Here is a 19,974-nt window from a genome sequence, read left to right on the forward strand (position 1 = left end):
ACGTGAGGTTAAGATAGAGCAGAATTTTCCCCCCATATATTTTTGACATTGTTTTGAAATAATTTCAGACTTAAAGTTGCTGAACAGTACACAGAGATTCTGTCTACTGTTCACTTAGCTTCCCTTCATGTTAACGTCTTACATCACCTAGTACAATGATCAAAGCCAAGAAATTAACACTGATATAGCTCTATTAACCAATCTAGAGGCTTTGTTCATATTTTACCAGTTGTCCCACTAATACCCTTTTTCATTCCAAGAGTCTGCATTGTCTGCCCACATTTAGCTGTCCTGTAAGCCTCCTCTAACCTGGGATATTTCATCAGTCTTTCCTTGCCTTTTAGGACTGTCGTGATTTTGAAGAATGCTAGCTATTTCTTTTATAGAATGTGTCTTACTACAGGATTTGTACGATATATTCTCACAATTAGACTGAAGTTATGCATTTTTGGCAGCAAAAGCACAGAAGTGATATTATGTCCTTCTTAGTACATAATGTCAGGAGGTGCATGATGTCATCTTGTCTTATCATTGGTGATATTGACTTTGATCACTTGGTAGAGGTGATGTCTGCCAGGTGTCTCCACCACAAAGTTGCTATTCTTCCCTTTGTAATTAATGTATTCTTTGTAAGGATGAGACTAAGCCAAGTCTGTGAGACTATGCAAACATCCTGTTTCTTAGAAGACAGTAGCCCACTAATTTTAGTATTGGCATTTGATTCTTACCTACAGCCATTATTAATGTGGTCATTGCCAAATGGTGATTTCCTACTTGCATGACCTCTTGTTCAGGTATTAATTAGAATTCTAGTGTAAGAAAGAGCTATCCGTTCTCTGCCACTCATTTATTCACATGTTTATTTATATGAGTGTAAACTCCTGAATATTTAGTTTATGTTAGAATCTACTAGTGTCATTATTTCACCAGGGCAGACCCTTTCAAATGATCAGGAATCTCACAGTGTCCTAACGATCTGTAATGTGCTGATTACTTCCTCCAGAGTGTGTGACCTGCATGTCCCAGGCCACAGGCCTTGCCCGGTGTGCTGAGTGAGTGAATGAATGAATGAATGAATGAATAAATGATTAAATAATTTTAATGCTTGTAAGTAGAGGCAATAATAAGAACTCTAGAGGTCCCAAGCTCCAAAAAGGTTGATGACAACTTTCTCCAAGCTTGATGAGCCAAAACAAAACAAAACCATAACCAAAAATAAAATTTATAAGGAAGGCCAAACCAGATCAGAGCATTTTGCATATTGGCTACTTGGCTGTCTTTGTTTTTTAGAAATATCAAAACTGTTTAAAAAGAGCTATTGGTTGTCTTTGTTTGCTGGTCCCTCAGACACTTGCTAGGTCTGCTTATTTGATCATCTTGCACCTCTTAGAGGATTTGGAAATGACTTCATGGAGGAGGGGACTTTGGAGATGAGTCTAAAGGATTACAGTAGCCCTTTAACAGACAGAGGAAAGTGGAAGAGTGTTCCAGGCAGAGGAAGTAGCACATGCAAAGCCCATCAGAGTGAAAAATGGTGACATCTTGACCAAATGGTCAATAGCCATGGAGAGGAATGTTAAACATGAACCTTGGGTGGGAAATCAGGGTAGAAAATTGTAAAGAGCCTTGAATATATAAGGGGATTTAGACCTGATAAAATAAGTCTTGGAGTAGCCAAAGAATTTCTCAATTAGGCACTGAGGACCTTCATTTAGTCATTCATTGGAGAAAGGCTCCTTGACAATCTGCCACTTAGGTCCTACGACTGCCATTCTGGAAAAGGCTTAGGCCTGACCACATGGAACCAGGATGGAGGGAGGGTGTCAGGAGACATGTCGTATAATATTAAGTGTTTCTACAAGAGCTGCATGTTTTGGGAAGAGACTCTGACATGAGGGGAGCCCTGGTGGGGAGGCAGGGAGGGAGTGACTCATCTCCTTCCTCCTTAATGCTCTGTTTTGCTTGGACATAACTCTAGGTCTACAGGTGCCAAGGGAAGGGGAAAGAATTTCTCAGCTTCAGAAAGCCCCGCAGGCGATCTAGGGTAAGGACAAGACTTCATGTCCAGGCACCTCGTTCTGCAAAAGGAGGAGAAAACTTTCCTCTAGGAAAAATTCCAAAGACTATGCTATTGGGGCAAAGACTTCCAAACCCAATGTGACTTGTTGCCTAGAAACCCAGGAGGCACCCAATGAAAAGAGGTGTGGCATGCTAAAGGCAACGTTCATCCGTCTAATTTCAATTCCCACTCTTTATTTTGAAGCGCTAGCCCCAAACATGAATGATACAGGTCACTGATATTTGCCGTGGGTGCTGACTCTCTCACTCACCATTGCAGTGTACTTCCAACAGTTAGCACCTGCATGTCTTCGCTGGAGGTGTCCTGTGCAGCCAGTGTGCACAAGCTCGGAGTGCCAGAGAATTTAACACCCTCCCTCCTGTAGCCCTCAGCCAAGGACTGGCTGGAGTCAGTAGACAAATACTCCAGGTTCTTCACCTTCAGGTGTGGTAACTCTGAGGTGCATGTTCTGCACTGTCTCTCTGACTTGTGCAGGGGGTCCCAGGTGCCCACAGAGGTCATTTGCTGGATGTTATGGTCCTTACTGGCTGTCTGGCCCTTCCTTCTCACCTCCTACCTCCCTGCAGGTGTTTCCTGGGTTCCCCTCCCAGATAAACTGCCCTCGGTGGAATCCTGGGCTCAGACTCTGCCTAGAGGAACCTACATGGAGCTAGCAGGCCACACATGTAGTTTAGAGGAAGAATCTTATCATTCACATTTACAGTCTGGCTCACCTCCTCCTCTGAGGAGGGCACAGGCAGCCGGGGTGGGGACACCCAAACTCTCTCCGCCTCCACTTCCTGATGCTGCTGCAGCCCTTGAGATCTGTCTCATGCCGCTCTCTCTGCTCCCTGACTCTGGAGATGGAGGAAGGTAAAGATCACATCACAGAACGAGCTCAGGCAGGGTCTGCTTAAAACTGGCCAGACTGACGGCAAAGGAATCCATGTCTCATCCTTTTCAGTCATTTCCCTATAAATAGCAACGAGCACCTTCGATTTTTTCTTTCTCTCTCTCTCTCTTTTTTTTTTTTTTTTGGCAGTCTAATCACTAAGAACTCCCCTCTGGTGGGTACTTTTTTTAGAGCATAATAGAAGGTGTGATATCTTGTGAGAGGCGCCAGAGTCACTTGGAGAATGGCAGCTCAGGGATTGAAGTTTCTGAGAATATTAAAGATTAACACCAAATACTTTGTTGCTATTTAACTCTCTGCCGATTCATGTTCCTGGAGCAGAAACAGAACATTTCTTTCCCTCCCTTCTGTTTATTCCTTCCCTTCTCTGTTCTGGGGATTCAGAAGCTGTCGATGTCAGATGCCAACTCCTTAAGGGCTGAAATGGTTTTATATAATAACAGAGAGGGGGAGCCTACAAAATGAAGAAAGAATCTAATTCAGCGCTTGGGCTGAAATGGGAACTGGAAACGAGGGGGGAGCCTTCTTAAAAATAGCTAACTCAGAGGGAAGAATGCAGCTTGTCTCAAGGCAGGCAGGCAGGCGCAACCCTTGGGTGAATTATAGGAACCCACTGTAGGGCTTGTGCGTTCGCTTTTGAAATGTTGATCATGGCTAAGAGGAGGAGGGCGAATGGAGGGCTGCTGGTGGCTGAGGCTGGGAGCTGTCCTCGCAATGGCAATGGACAAGGCTGTCAGGCCTCCCGCTGCCTGGGCATGCCGCTGGGACGCTGGGACGTGCATGCCCTGTGCCCCCCAGTGCCCGTCCCTGGTGATTTAGGCAGCCCCATCACTGAAACTCCAGACCTGCCCGGAGGGGTGCACAAGTCTCTAGGAGGAGGGGGAAGGGGCTCAGGGGAGCCCGAGGAGAGGGGAAGAGGTGCAGAGAGAATGAAGAGAGAGGTCTGACAGGAGATGATGAGCACCTTAGAGACCCAGTGGCTCAGAGAGAGAGAGAGAGAGAGAAGCTAAACGGGGACAGGAGTCCACAGCGGGAAGAAGAGAGATGCCAGGCACGTACAGAGATGAAGGCAAGGAGGGGGATCAGCCAGGGCAAGGAAAGGAAGCAGTGGATCTCTTAGTGGATAATGAAAAGGAAGGGAGCAGCACAGCACCCTCCCCCAGGCTACAAATGATCCATCCTTCCTATGCCCCAGCTCCTCTCTCTGACTACAGGAGGAGCCATGACTGGTCTTTTTTTGTGGTCCTCTTTGCTTCTAAGAGACAGCTACCAGGAAGAGCATGCAAATTCCACAATTACTGCAAGCTTTGACTGCAGTCCTCCAGCTTGGCAAGTGGTCACCGAGGCCTTAGTGTCTGTGCCTGGTGCATTAAGGGATCTCTGGGTCTGCCCTCTTTTCTCTCTGGAAGGTCTGCCTTTGATGGATGACAAGTCCAAGTACCTCAGCTACATCCCCTCAGAACTCTCCAAAACTGGGAAGTGACACCCAGTTCCTTCTTCCCTACCTGAGATGCCTGAGAAGGTGCAGACAGACAAAGTGACCTAGAGCCCATGCTGTAGTATCATCCAAATCACAGCCCATAAGGAGGGAGAGGGGAACGAGCCCAAGAGCTCTGTCCCACAGTGGTGGTACCTGACACGGCCCCATTGTGAGGAGCACCCGCCTGTATCCCCCTGGTACTCACCATTTCCAGGCCTACTATCAGGCTCTGATTCGGGCATGTGTGTCTCTCTCTGCCTGAGGATTTTGGTCACAGGGTTTGGCTTGTCTGGGACAGACCTAAACCAACGACTGGTGGATAAACACTGCATCTTCTTTAGCACAGACTCTGGGCCATGTCCTACTGTTTCCTAGAGAGCCTCAGGTGCCCCCAGAAGTAGCCTGCTCAGGAACATCCCCTATATTCTCTTCCTCTCCTTCCCCATGTCACATGGCCTGCTGCTGCTCTGGAGTTTTCACTGTGGGTCTCCTAGATAAACCATGTACCTGCTTTTCTGTTCTAATCTCTCCAGGGGAACTTAGCCCAAGACAGGCACTGTGTGGTTCTAGCAGCTTCTCCCCAGCTCCTGTGAGCTGCAGGAATGTAGAGGGCTGTGTCATCACAGTACAAAGCAGCACACGATTCTTGTCTGGGTTTCCTGGAGACCACCCAGGGAACCTGCTGGAGCCCAAGTGTGTCTCTCCAAGGACCGCCAGGCAGAAGCTGCCATAATTAAGAAACAACAGAAAAACAAGAAAATCGTGGAAAAACAATAAGCACAGTAACTTCTGAACTTTGGCAGACATACTTTGAGAATTAACAACCCAAATCAAATAGAATGTTCTTGAAGCAAACCATGAGCTTGGAGTGAGCTGACCGGGCCTCCCTTGGGCTTCTCAAACTCTGGTTGCCAGTGGTCATCAGGAGGTGGGTGTAGGCAGTGGGAATGTGGGCTGTGGCCACTGTTGCCTTGTCCTTCAGGAATGATCCTGGGGAGAATGAACCTCCCAGGAGACGGGTGGAGGTGTCTGGGAAGAGTCTGAATCCTGGAAGAGTCGGACTGGAGTTTGGACTTTGCTCCATCATGTTATAGCTGTGTTATCCTCCAAGAAAGATTTAACCTCTCTGAGCCTCAGTTTCCCCACCTGCAAACTGGGGGCCCTGACACCTCACAGAAAACAACCTAACACATGTCCAGCAGCTGATATTAAGTATAGCTCCCGCTTGCCTTCTCTTCTCCCTTCTCAAGGGAGCCACATCCTTGGCCTGGCAGAGGGTAGGCTGAGGGTAAAAGGAAGCGTGTCCTGAGAGGGCCCCTGCCACACGGCCAGGCACTGAGACGGCTGGCCACCACAGTCCCCACATGCAGCCAGTCTGCATCCGTGGGCGTGGGAAAGAGACATAAACGCTGACGGGCATTAAACACGAGTTAGACATGCCATTCCGCGCCACCAACACATTTCAAAAGTGCACATCACAAGGCTCTTGTTGAAGCCCTGGCGGCCAGCCAGGGTCAGACCACAAAAGGAAGCTGTTTCCCTGCTGGAGCTGCCGGGTGGCCGGGCGTGGCCAGGGCCTCACGTCACTGCAGAGTGTGGGGGCTCTGCTGGGATTTCCTGCCCTGGCATCCGCTCTTTCTCCTGTGGGCTCTGCTGCGAACATCCCAGGTGACGATGCCCCACCATGGGGGAAAGCCAGCTTTCACCTGAGCCTTCCCCCTGTCACCAGAAAGGCCTGCTTGATGATGCTTACACAGGGCCCCTGGGGTGGCCCTGCAGCCTTCTGGAGACCCACCTGGCATTTTTCTCCCCTCTGAGTGCCATGGAAAATTTTCTCCACGGTGGGTAGAAGTCGCATTCCATCTGCAGCATCAAGGTTGAAAGGCGATCGCAGGTCGAGGGGTGGCCGAAGATGTGGGATGCAGCTGGCCTAAGGCAGGCCTCCCTCCTGGCAGACGATCCGCAAATATTTATTGAGGGTCTGCCCTGGACCAGCTCTGTGCCCAGGTCTGCGGGGCACACAGAGGCGCCCTGTGTGACACAAGGAGCCTATGTTCTGACTGAGAAGCCAGGCGGACACACGGGAAATGGGGGGTCCTGTTGACCCCCTGAGCTATGCTTTCATGCTTGGATGTGTGGGAAGGCGCAGACTGAATGCACAGGTGCTGGTCTTACTCCGGGTGAGGTGGCATGCTGTCGGAACCCGGAGAAGGCTGTAGAACTATTGGTTTTTGGCCCGTGGGCTCTCCTTGCTCTCTGTCAAGCAGCGCTAACTGCATTTAACTCTCAGATGGGTCCTCTTACGGACTCTGGACTCTCTCCCCACTCCCAGTAGTCTTTTTACCCTACACGGTTTTATTCCTTCAAACTAAGCAGGCAAACATCCACAAAATGTTTGCTTTTATGTCAGCCTTTGCAAATACCTGGGGCGGGGGGAGGTGTCCTGCTCTTTCCCCTTTGCAGAGGAAGGAGCTGAGGCTGGGTGATGGGTATGCCCAGGATCATATGGAGAGTTAAGCTTCTGTCCTGTGTGGTCCCTGACCCATAGGGTCCCCCATAGAAGGGATAAGCCTGATGTAGTGTGCAAAAGATAATGCTGGCAGACCCAGCTCTGTTCTTAGGCTTGCAGAAATGTTGGTCCTTGGGAGCAGGCTCCTTTAAATGTCACATAAACAGACTCTACATCCTCCCCATCTGCCATAGGTTCCTATTTGAATAAACACTTACACATATTTTCCTATGCATAGAGCCACAATGCCTGAAATGATGGATCAGTAGGGACATGTTTGTTCATTTTGCCCCAAGTCATTTGAACCCTCATTGGCCAGACTGTGTGATTGGCTTTGCTGAGGGCCTATGACTGGCCTAACTCTTTGAAGCCTACCTTTAGCCTCCAAGAGACTCCACCCGTTCTCCATTCCTGCTCAGCATGAAACAATGTCTTTTGTTGAGATTGGAGGAGGCCCAATAAACAGTGCGTCTCTTCTCGCTTGAATGCTGAGCCACTGAGGCAGGCTGAGGAACCTCTGGGTTGGCAGTGAAATATCGGCTTCTTCACAAGCCAGGCTGATGGCGGAAAGCATGGCTTAGGTGTACTGCCACTGTGGTGAATGCCACATAGGACAGAATGAATGCCCTATAGGACAGACTTACCTCCCAACACATTCCACTGTCCCATGTTGGGGTCTGACCTTGCACTGGGGAGCAATGTGGGTTTCCTGCAAGCAACCAAAGTCTCAAGATGGGCTTCTTTCAATCAGTCAGACTTGGGGAGAGGTCATGGTTATTAAGTGGGTACAGCTCCTCCTGCTTGACACTGCAAACCCATACCATAGCTACACAAATGTTGGAGTCCCTCTCTGTAAGGATGCCCTTTTAGTTCCATGTCTCTCAACTCCAGCTGTCTTGGAGACATATCATGAGTTCAGGGGTTGAAGGCTAACTTACTGGTAGCTGCCTGGGTTGTTCTTTGGACAGGGATAAGAAGGTGGAGAGAGGGACCTTGAGAGTCTGTTACAACATTTTCTTGCGCTGAGAGGCTTAGTAATATGCTGATTAAGGGCATGGCATCTTGGAGTCAGCCCTGGCTCTCTTCCTAATTTCCTTATCTGCAAAATAGAGATAGTATTTATACTTATTGTTTTTGTGGATTAAATAAAATTACAACACAAGGTTTGGCACAGTCTCTGGCCCATAATAACTGCTAAATAGATATTTGCTTTTTTATAGCAAATGGGACACTTTAAACTAACATTGTCATGCTCTTGTAGAACACCATTGGCTCTATTTTCTTGTTTGCACAGTGATGACTTGGTTCACATCTAGCCTTCCCTGGTCAAGGGACTTGGGCAAGGTGCTGGGCACATGGTAGCTATCAGTGTGTGTTAATTCCACCAGTGAGTTCCCTCTAGGCTCAGAGCTAAGCTCCCTGTGCTAAGGAGATGAGTATTTGATTAGGGGAAGCAGGAAATAGTAGAGTTGAGTCTCAGTCATGCGGGTGGGGAGAACCTGGTGCCCTGGAAGAAGGGAGAGGTGGCCCTAGAAGAATGGTGAACCATTCTTCACCACCTGAACCAGGTGGCCCTAGTTCATTCAGTCAGAGATGAACATGGAAGGGAGATGGGGGTAACCAAAAATAAGCTACTCATCTACTTCTACCTTTCTCCATGCAGAAGTAATTCCTAGGATCCAGGGGGTTCATGGACAGCCCCACCCTGGTCATTGCATTGGGTGGCTCATGGGAATCCTCTCCTCTTTTTCTTTCTCAATCTCTCTCTCCCCCTCCACCTTACTTTCCCATCCTTCCTCCCTCTCTCCTATTTTCCAGCCCTCTTCTGTCTCTGCCTCTCAAACTCCCAAACCTCCTGCTCTCTCTAATTATATTAGGCTTCAGCCTTATATCTGGCACCTGCATTTTTCAGGCAAGGAGAGCAGGCCCTGACAATGTTGTGATGTTCTTTTCGACAAAACTGCCTTTTAGGTAAATACTTTTTGGGCCAATCTCGCTGAATTAACTATCTGGGTCATTTGAATTTCTTCTCCGGGAAATAATTATGGCCTTTGGGAAATGTAAAGTATACTGCAGTCCTGTGAGTGGAAAGAAAATACCAGCCTCCCTCTTCCTGTGCCACCTCCTTCCATTTCTCTGCGACCCGGGGAATCAAATTAGCAGTGACTCCCATCTCTGGGGTCCAGTGTTGCCTTGGATCTCTCTGGGGAAGTCCCTTAGGCATTCAGGGTAGCTCTGCACGTGAGGGAGATTATCTTCATGTTACTTTTCTTGTGTGAGAGCAATGGCTTCCTTCCGGGCAGCTAAAATTTTTCGAAAAATAACATTCTATAGATGCCCTCTCCAATTCTGAAGGGTAAAATAGAGAAGTAAAGGGTGTTACCAGGCTACAGCCTCGGGAGGACCAACGCTTGCTTCACAGTGCCAGGCAAGAACAGAAGCTCTTAGACCTCAGCTGGGGAGTGGGTTGCTGGTGGGGGTAGCTGAGTAGCTTTGACTTTGGTGATAGAACAGTTGTCGTGGAAGAATGTGCCAGCCCCTTCTCTGGCTGGGGGATGTAGGAAGCCATCTTCAACCTGAGAAGGGTTTCTCTTCATCATGAGAATATAAGATAAGGAGGTCTCAGCTGTCCTAGGGGAACAAGGCTGGCTCTTCCTTCTACCATTTGGGAGGCAGAGCCGACAGGAGGGAAGATGGTGGGGAAGTTTACAAGGGATGTTCTCCTCATTTGCTAGGACCACCACAACAACATACCACAGACGAGGTGGCTTAAGCAACAGAAATTTATTTCCTCACAGTTCTAGAGGCCCAAAAGGCTGAAATCAAGGTGTTGGTAGAGTTGCCTTCCTCTGAGACCCCTCTCCTTGGCTTGGAGGTGGCCACCTCTCCCCGTGTTCTCCGTGATCTTTCCTCTGTACCAGTCAGTGTTCTGCTCTTCTCAGAAAGACACCAGTCCTACTGGGGCAGGGCTCACTCAATGACCTCATTTTACCTGAGAAACTCCATCTACAAATAAGGTCATATTCTGAGGTACAGGGGTTTTGGATTTTAGCATGTGGATTTTGAGGAGGACACAGTTCAGCCCCTAACAGGCCTACCTGGGAGGCCAGGTAAGAAGGTGGGCACTGAGTGAGTTAGGAACAGAGGGGAAATGACTGGTGTACCCTAAAGCTGCCAATGTTCAGAGACATTAATATCTCCCTGGTCATCCTGACCGAGGCATCCTGGCCAGAGGACATCAAGAGTCCCAATGGTGAGGTTGCTGAGGAGGAAGGGAGGTCTAGGTTGGTGACCCGGGCTCACCAGCAGGGTCTAGAGCCAGAGTGTGTTGGTTTGGGGAGTGGGGGGAGGTGAGGGTCCATGTGGAGAGCAGAGCTGGGGCTGGACGATCCTCTGATTGTACCCATGGAACCAGCTGGATACTGAATGCAAATCTAAAGAACTGCAACCCCAACACCCAAGTGAGGGCACCACAGGCAGTGAGGGGCTTGCACAAGCAAAGCCACTGTGCACAGTTGTGCAAGCAGTACACTCAATTCTGACATCTTGTGTCATAGGGCAGTGAATGGGAATAGCATCCCTGGAGTGGGACTGTAGCCTGCATGGCTGGACACTGTGGCTCTGACTTCAGTGCAGGAGCATGCATCCAATTCAAAGGACCAGTTTTCAACAGTGGTCCCATGTGGCAGCAACAGAAGCCATAGCAGGGGTATGTCTGGGCAGAGTCTTATTCTTTCTCTACCAGGCAGTTAAAAGCAGGACTGGCCTCTTCATTCTGAGCAAGGCGCAGGAAGGTCCGGAGATGAAGAAAAAGAAGGTCCAAAAAAGGAATCTTCTAGATAAAGGTGGGAAGGGGGAAGTTGAACTATTGAACACAAGAAATATAACTGGTTTCTACCAACCAGCACCAGTCAAATTAAGATCTCTCTGGGGAGAGTGGATACCTTTTTTGAGTGAGACGTTAAAAATCTGCATTTGGGGATTTGGGTTTAAAGTTTGACTGTACGTTTGAACACACATGTTTTATTTTATTTATTTATTTATTATTATTTTTTAAGGATTTAATTTATTTATTCATGAAAGACACACACACACAGAGAAGCAGAGACACAGGCAGAGGGAGAAGCAGGGTCCATGCAGGGAGCCCCACGTGGGACTCGATCCCGGGTCTCCAGGATCACACCCTGGGCCGAACACAGGCGCTAAACCGTTGAGCCACCCAGGGATCCCACACACGTTTTATCAGTCCATGCTCATCAATAGGGCAAAGACTTATGAGCCAGGCACTCTGGTGGACAAGGAGAAAGGGATTGGCCTCAAGTAATTTATTAGTGGAGAAGAGAACCAAAGGTCATTCAGTCAGCTGTGTCCCAGACACAAGTTGGCTGCCTTCAGTGAGGAAATGTTCTGTCTTGGGGGTTTCTTGTCTTGGAAGCAAGCCCTGGGTTGAGGATCTGTGGGAAACTGATTTCTTGGGAGGTGCTTTCAAAGAAAATGATGAAGGGATGGAGGAGCAGGGCAGGGTGGAAGCCAAGCAAGGCTATGAGCTCGGGCAGAGTCTCAGCTTCCACAGGGCCCACCAGATGCTCTGGAGCATGTCCCATCTTAGAGGCTGTCCTGACTCGAGGCAACCAAGCTAGGCGTTCATAGCCTTGAAACAGTCAGTCATTGGCTAAGGGCCACCTGGGAGGTCAGAAACTTCTAGGTACTGCCAGCTTTTTGCTCATGTGAGCGGAGTGCGGTGGGAGCCCTTAGACAATCCTCTTGAGGGAGAGGCTGGGGTGGCTGTTGGCAGGGGAGGGACACAGCCCTGGGGCAGAGGTGCACAGAGAGGACAAAAGGAATCCCTCTGGGGACTGGCATTCTCTACAGAGCTGATCACTGCCTTGTGTTGGCTCCTTCTCCCAGGAACTGTTTGAAGACTTGATTCAGTGGAGCGTGAAACTTGGGCCAGCACCACCACCGAGGCTCAAGGCAATTCTTTAACTCACCAGCTTTGTGACCTTGAGCGAATGACTCTGACCTTCGCACTCCTCTTTGGCATGGTGGGAATGGTAATTCCTTTCTCATAGGACAGTCGCAGAGATAAAAGAGGCAGTGCGTGCTGAGTGCCTAGCTCCCTGCTTGGCTCGCAGCAGGAATTTGTGAAATGCCAACTCCCTTCCTCAACTACTTTTCCTCCCCCTCCTCAGGGAAGAACATTACCCATGAGCACAGGGCTGCCGAAAGGTCCCTGTGAGCCGCTCATTTTGTTTATGTACCGTCCCACAGAAGATAACAATTTAGATGGCAAATTATATTGCCAGAGTTGGGGAGTTGGTGTATTAATTCCTGACTATTTACTGTGACAGATTTAAAGCCCAATATCTCAGGGAGTGCTGGGGTTCCCACTCCACAACATACAGAATTGCATGGATGTACCTTGCTGCTTTCTGGCAATACCAAGCATCTCCTCTGTGCAGGGGGTGAAGTGGGGGGTAAGTGGCTGGGAGTAAGTTACTGAGAGAACCCAAAGGGCTGACTTCATCCTCTCCCGGCAAGTCCTGGTGACTCACCAGCTCCAGGCCTAATGGGTGTTAGGGAAAGCCACCCTTTCTTTCTCAAAAGAACACAGATAGCCCTTCCTCAATGCTGTGTAGCCCTGTAGCAGTTGGCCAGAGAGTACAAGTGCCACCTCAATGGCTCTGTTGGTGCCCATCTCTGTTAGGCCACAAAGACATGCAGCCTGGGGGTGACCTGGGAGGCAGCATTGTAAAACACTTGTATCTCTTCAATGCAGGCCTCAAGCACATATCTGTGTTAAGTGGCACTGTCTCCAAACTGTAGGCCAGCATACTGAGGCTTGAGCAACCTCTCACAGCCAGCAAGAGGTCAACTCCAGCATTTTACTGACATCTTTCTGACTTTCTGGGAGACACTGGCCCATGATGCCTCTCCTTTCTCCTTGAACTGCTGTCCCCAGGCCTGTATGTGAGGCTTCTTACATCACAGGACACTTTTCTAAGAGACTGAGGAGCTTCACACATGTTGCACGCTCACACTTTCCTAGTCCTACCCTTTCCTGTCCTCTGCTGGCTCCCTCGCAGAGAAACAAATGACCACAGAGTGATTCAATCAGCACCTCGAATTCCTTGGGCATAATCTTGGAGACTCACCCTCTATCCTAAGCACTGTCATAAAGCGTTTCTTCCCAACAAATTACTTTTAATGAATGGGATAGCATTTTTGCCCCTACTGGAATTTCTCATTTGAAATAGTTTAAATGAGATATGGGGTTGAGGGGAAGTGGCTGTGTGTAGCAGAGTGCCTGGCACATAGTAAATCCTTGGTTGCTGTTTGTGATTATTATCACTTCTGGCTTCTTTTGGTAGGGTGCTCCTTTGTGTGTTCAGTAAGTAGGAAGATATACTTCATTCTAAATCTGAATTTATTTCTGGAAAGATAATACGAAACAAAGGTCCTCTGTGATAGCTGCGTGTGAAGAGAAATTGCTTAACCAGTACAGTCCAATAGAACATTCTGTGATTATGGAAAATTTCTGCAATCCACACCATTCAACAGAGTAGCCAGTGGCCATATGGAACTACTGAGCACTTGAAGTGTGGTGAGTGCAAACGAGAACTTGAATTTTTTGTTGTTGTTGCATTTTTAATTTTAGCTAATTTAAATTTAGGGGGCCACACATATGGCAAGTGTCTACTGGTTTGAACAGTACATGTTTAGCCTTAATGTTACAAAAAAGCTATAAAAACTTTAACCATAGCACATGCAAATGCTCTAAAACAATTTATTGCTAAAATATACATCCTAATGAAGCTAAGAACTATGACAGTAGGTAATAAAGGATTTGTTGATTATTCCTTGGCAGTGATATACCTAAGACAAACACTGATAAATGATTCTTGACTTGCAGGTTGATTAAGGAGTCCTGCAGGGAGGACCATGATGGTTACACCTGCTTAAGTCAAAGCTGATAATCTTCTCAGCCTTGCATTGAAGTGGGAGTGAACACTTTTGGGTCTTTTTTGAATCCAAATACTATAGGTAAGTCTTTGCAGATGTTTCTTATAAACGCATTCAAACTGTGCTTTTAAAAAAATACACTATATACAATATTCTTCTCTTTTAGATCAGTAACCTCATTTCTAGGATTTCATCCTGAAAAAAGTACCCCCCTCATAAGGAAATAATATTGTATGCACAAAAATGTTAATTACAGTGATACTTACACTAGTAAGCCCTTGGAAACAAGTCTCATGTTCATTAAAAGGAACTACACAATAAAATATTGGAAACAATTCAAATGGTCAAGAAGAAAATGACTCAGAAATTGCATGTTATCAATATAATGGAATATTCTGTGCCCATTAAAATCATATTTATAGTATAAGCTGAAATTTAAAAAGCATAATTGTATGTACAGAAAGTTTTCAGTTTTAAAAGCATAGAAAAAAGATTGAAGGAAATTAATGGAAAGTGTTCCATTAGAGTTCTGTTTCTGGGAAGGTAGAGTGGACATAGTTCTATTTCATCTACCTCTAAGTACAACTAAAAACGCTAGATATTATATGTGAAACAAACATAAGGACTCTCAAAGGTGGAGAGAAGCAGTTAGGAACTTCAGGACCAAAGGAATGATATGTTTGTAAGTTTTCTGAGTTTTCTTTGTGCCTTATATACACCAAACTTGGATCTGAAGAAGCCAGCAGCTTCCAAATACCAACAGATACAGATGTTAAAAGCTCTGAAAAAAGCCTGTTCTTTTGAGCCAAAGGACAAGGAAAGAGGCAGATTAACAAAGCAGAAAACTTTTAGACAATGACTGCTCTACTCCAGCCAAACACCGTAGAAAAATATGTGCCTCTCTTCTACCCATGCCACTAAAGATCCAACTGGGATCTTAGACCTCCAGCCTCCCAAAGGCTGTAGAAAGGCATCTCAACACCCCCCCAGGGGTGATGTCAGAGAAGGCCATTTAGGGAGCCAATGCTTTCATCCCACAGGTCAGTGATGAGGGCCTCTCACTCCTAATCCAACTGTAGCAGAAAGCTTAAATGAAAATTGGACTTATAAAATGAATATGTCCTGGTGTCAATAGAAAATCACTTGTAATGCCAAGAACCAGGGACATCTCAACCAAATGAAAAAAAAAGATAATCAAGAGATGCTAACAAAGTCAACCAACCACAGGATCTAATAGACATTTATGGAACACTTCACCCAAACAACAAACTATAGTCTTTTCAAGTGCTTGTGGAACATGTACCAGATAGACTATATTCTGGGTCAGTAAAACCCCAACAAAGTGAAAATAATTGAAGTCTTACATAGTGTATTCTCTAACCACAATGAAATCAAATTAGAAATCAATAATAGAAAGATAACTGAAAAATCTCCAAGTACTTGGAAACTAAACAATGCACTTTTAAATAATCCATAGGTTAAAGAAGAAGTATCAGGGGAAATAAAATCATATATTAGACTGAATGAAAATGAAAATTCAACATTTCAAAACTGTGGGACACAGCTACAGCAGTGCTAACAGGAAATTTGTAGCACTAAACATATACACTAGAAAAGTGGGAAAGTCTCAAGTCAGTAATAGAGCTCTCAAGTATGAGGATCTTGAAAAGGAAGAGCAAAATAAACCCAAAGCCAATAGCAGGAAAGAAATCATAAAGATAAGAGCAGAAATAAATGAAATTGAAAATAGAAACAATAGAGAAAATCAATGGAATAAAGAGATGATCCTTTGAAAAAAAATCAATAAAATTGATAGACCTCCAGCAAGACTGACAAAAGGACAAAGAGAAGAGATATCAATTACCAATATTAAGAAAGAAACAGGAGCCATCTACAGACCCTAAAGGCATCAAAAAGATAATAAGGCAACACTGTAAGCAACTCTCACACACAAATTTGACAATTGGAGGAAATGGATCACCTTGCTGAAAAACACAAACTATCACATCTTATTCAACGTGAAATACATAATTTTCAACAGCCTTTAACTATTAAGGAAATTGAATTTCTAATTTTAAAGCTCTTCAAAATGAAATCTCCAGGCCCAGATGGTTTCACTGGAGAATTTTACTAAGCATTTAAATCAATTCAACACAAATTTCTTCCAGAAAATAGAAAAGGAGGGAACAGTTCCCAATTCATTCTATGAAGCTGGTATTATCCTGATACCAAATGAAAACATTACAAAAAAGAAAACTATAGACCTATATATTCATGAATACAGATTTAAAAATCTATAACTAAATATTAGCAAAAGGAATTTAGCAGTATATTAAAATTATATACCAAGATGGAATGGAGTTTATTCCAAGGATGGAATGATGATTCAATATGCAAAAATCAATCTGTGTAATCCATCACATTAACAGGTTAAAGAAAAAATTACATGATCATATCAATTAATGCAGAGAACTTGACAAATTCCAAGTTCATTTATGATTAATAAAATTCTGAGAAAACTAGGAACAGAGGGAATCTTCTCAATTTGATAAAGAGCATCTACAAAACCCCTACGACTAACCTTATACTTTTTGGTGAAAGACTGAATGCTTTATCCCTAGGATCAGAAGGCAAAGATGTCTACTTTGCCACTCTAAAACAACACTGTATTAGAATTCTAGCCAGCATAATAAAGCAAGTAAAGGAAATAAAAGGCATACATATTGAGAAGGAAGAAATAAAGCTGTTCCTATTTGCAGATGACATGATTGTCTATGTAGAAAATCCTAAGGAATCTACCAGAAAAAGAAAGAAAAAAAATCTCCTAAGTTTAATCAGTGAGTTAAGTAATAGGATACAAGATGAGCATATGGAGAAAACAGCTATATTTTTATACACAAGCAGTAACCATGTGACTCTTGAAATTAAAAATACAATATCATTTATGATCACTAAGTAAAAAAAATGAAATATGTAAGTGTAAATTTAACAAAACCTGTACAGGACTTGTATGCTGAAAACTATAAAACTCTAATGAAATAAATCAAAGAGAATCTAAGTAAGTAGAGAGGCATATCAGATTCATGGATTAGAAGACTCAACACAATAAATATATCAGTTCTCTACAAATTAATTCTATGGGTTTAACATATTTCCAATCAAAATCCCAGGATGATTAGTTTTTTAGATACAGAAGATTATTCTAAAATTTTTATGGAAATGCAAATAAACTTACACTAGCTAAAAGAATGTTCAAAAAGAAGAATAGTGTGTTAGGAGTAAGTCTACCCAATGTCTTTTTTTTTTAATATTTTATTTATTCATGAGAGACAGAGAGAGAGAGAGAGAGAGAGAGAGAGAGAGGCAGAAACACAGGCAGAGGGAGAAGCAGGCTCCAGGCAGGGAGCCTGATGTGGGACTCCATCCTGGGACTCCAGAATCACGCCCTGGGCCGAAGGAAGGCGCTTAACCACTGAGCCACCCAGGGATCCCCAAGTCTATCCAATTTCAAGACTTACTGAGTAATTATACTAATAAAGCCTGTCTGGGAATGGTGGGGGGATAGACACAAAGATCAACGGAACAGAATGAAGAATCTAGAAATAGACCTACACAAACATGCCTAACTGATTTTTGACAGAGGTGTAAAAATGATCCCATGGAGGATAGATAGCCTTTACAACAAATTGTTTTGGAGCAACTAGGCAACTATAAGCAACAAAATAAAACAAAACCTTAACATAAGTCTCACACCTTATAAAAAAATTCAAAAATGGATCACAAACTTAATATATAATGTGAAACTATAAAGCTTTTGAAACTAGAAAAAAAAAACAAGGAAAACTAGTTGGAGTTAGATTTCTGATCCTGGTAATTTAAAGGTCTTGACTAATATTCTTGAACAAAAACAGGCGTGGTTTTATGGCAATGATACTGCTTCTCTTCAATGCCTTGTAAATGGTCTCAGAAGGTCACCCCAGGAGGTTTCTCAAAACATCTCCAGCAATGGCATTGGCCAGACATAAGTTGTGTGTGGTTTTCCAGAGTGATGCTTTTGGGGGACAGAGTTCATTTGGGTGTAGAAGTCCTATGACCTTAAAAACAAGAGAGCCTTTCTCCTTTATAATCCAGTTTGTATAATTTTGCACTTTGGTGGTATTTGTCCTGCAATCTTGAGAGCCTCAGGCATTTTACCCTTTAAAAACCCAGAAGGGCAGGAAAATCTCTGAGGTGTTGTCTTTCCTGAGGATGAGAGGACCCCTCCCCAAGAAGGTTCTCTGGGGAACTCAAACACCTCATGAGGCTGGTTTGGCCTCAGAGGACTTATGTGGGTGCAGGAAGGAATGTCACTCTCTGTCCCATGCATGAGCTGACTTTTCCTTCCATTGGATGATACCATGTGAAATCTTTCTCCCTCTTTCTCTCTCTCTTTTTTTTTTTTTTTTTTTTTGGTGGATACTCCTTGTCAAGTATCTATAGGCGCAGGAGGTTTCCAGGCCAATTCTGGTCCTCAGGCTAGAGGAAATTAAGCAGCTCTTTCCCTGTCCCAGCCCCTGCTCTGGTCGCTCTTTCACTCTTGCAACTGGGGGACGCTGCCTATGCCCCACCCTTACAGAGGGGCTCAGCATCGCCCTTGCTCTTGTCTGCCCCTTTCCCCAGCCCAGATAAAGCTATCTGTTCTCAGGAGTGAAGCCCCAGGCTCTGACTCAGCTCCTGACTCTAAGCTCACTTAGCAGGGCCCAGCCACATACTGGGGCTATCTTGCTTTCTTCATGCCCTGGCTGTCTTAGTATTTATTGCCTTATGTGGTAGCTTCTTATTGCCCCTGGCTGATACCTCCTGCCAGGCACCCCACTTTCCCCAGTCATAGTTCGGTTAGTCAGATGGCTCTGGAGCACTCCTAGAAGCAGCTCGGTTTGCTGGGTCATAGGGTACAACTTTTGTTGTAACTAACTTTTGTTGAGCTAACTCTCCTCCTACACTAAGGTACTAGATTATAGCCAGGCTTTATTCCAAGGAATTCTATGGAGGAGCCATTGACCCTCTAGAAATTAGAAAAGAATCAGGCCTAGAACTGGACATGGCTGAGGGTAATGGTAGGGAAGTCTCCTCAGGCTCTGTGTTCTACTCCAGGGACCAGACTAGCTCTTAGAGGGTCTATTCAAACCCCAGGTGTCTGCCTAGGTGGATACAGGAACCCTGGGAAGATAGTATAGTCTGGGGTCAGTATCAGTGCCTCTGAAGACCATGGCCAAAGGCCCACAGCCCCAGGAGTGCTCTGATGCCCTGGACCAAGTCCACCTGTGAACTGTGTGCAGCTGGTTCACTAGGTGAGTAACATCCTGCAGCCAGACCAGGGAAGGGGGTAAGTTCCACATCTGCCCCAACTTTTCTCTCTCCTAAGTGGAACTTGTTCAGCAAGCAAGGCATACCTTGCTCTGTGCTTGAGTCTGAGTAGTCACACTGGAGTTTCCTGGTGCCTGATAGTGTAGACCTGAGCTCAGTCTTCCCACAGGAGGGACCCCCAGCCCTCATTCTCAGGCAATCCTACTGCATTCCCTAAGAGCCAAGAAGGCAGGCTTTCTGATGAATGCTAGCCAAGGGGTTCCTGGCTGATTGCCAGGGATGAATTCATTTCAGAATGGCAAATCTTCTGGGGTAGGTTGGAAAAGCCAATTCCTATCTCTATTTTTGAGACTTCTTTGTCAAACCTGTTAAAAATACCAAGAGGATTCTTCAGCCAGGAGGCTGGATAATCTTGTCTCTACCCTAAAATCAATCCATAAGAGGAATCTTTTAGAAATCTGAATAGCCAGAGACATTTTTGAGAGCAAGTGCTCAGAAAGTGGTATGTTTGATGACACAGTGACAGATGACTCAGTAAAGTGACCTGCATCATAGAAACTGCTAGTGCTGTGCACACTGTCCTTTATCATGTGGCCAGGGAGCTTGAACAAACCGGCCTAGTAAATGATCCTGGCAGCAGACAGGGAGGAGCAGCAGGGAAGAGGTGCTTTGGGAACCAGGCAGGGAGGGACAGCAGAAGGGTG

The 19,974-nt window shown here is 45.5% G+C and overlaps 1 long non-coding RNA gene across 3 annotated transcripts in view; it reads left to right on the forward strand.

The window, feature by feature from the left end:
- The window catches only part of LOC140614500 (uncharacterized), an 81,416-nt gene that overhangs the window by 45,354 nt on the left and 16,088 nt on the right, over window positions 1-19,974 (forward strand). For 2 of the 3 annotated variants that reach the window (XR_012015353.1, XR_012015354.1), the window contains 2 exons: window positions 13,333-13,565; window positions 13,875-14,005. This is a non-coding gene — a long non-coding RNA (uncharacterized lncRNA). The remainder of the gene's footprint in view (window positions 1-13,332; window positions 13,566-13,874; window positions 14,006-19,974) is intronic. The other variant, XR_012015355.1, reaches the window with a different exon arrangement.

Source organism: Canis lupus, chromosome 22 (assembly GCF_048164855.1).
Source record: "Canis lupus baileyi chromosome 22, mCanLup2.hap1, whole genome shotgun sequence".
Classification (NCBI taxonomy): Eukaryota; Metazoa; Chordata; class Mammalia; order Carnivora; family Canidae; genus Canis; species Canis lupus.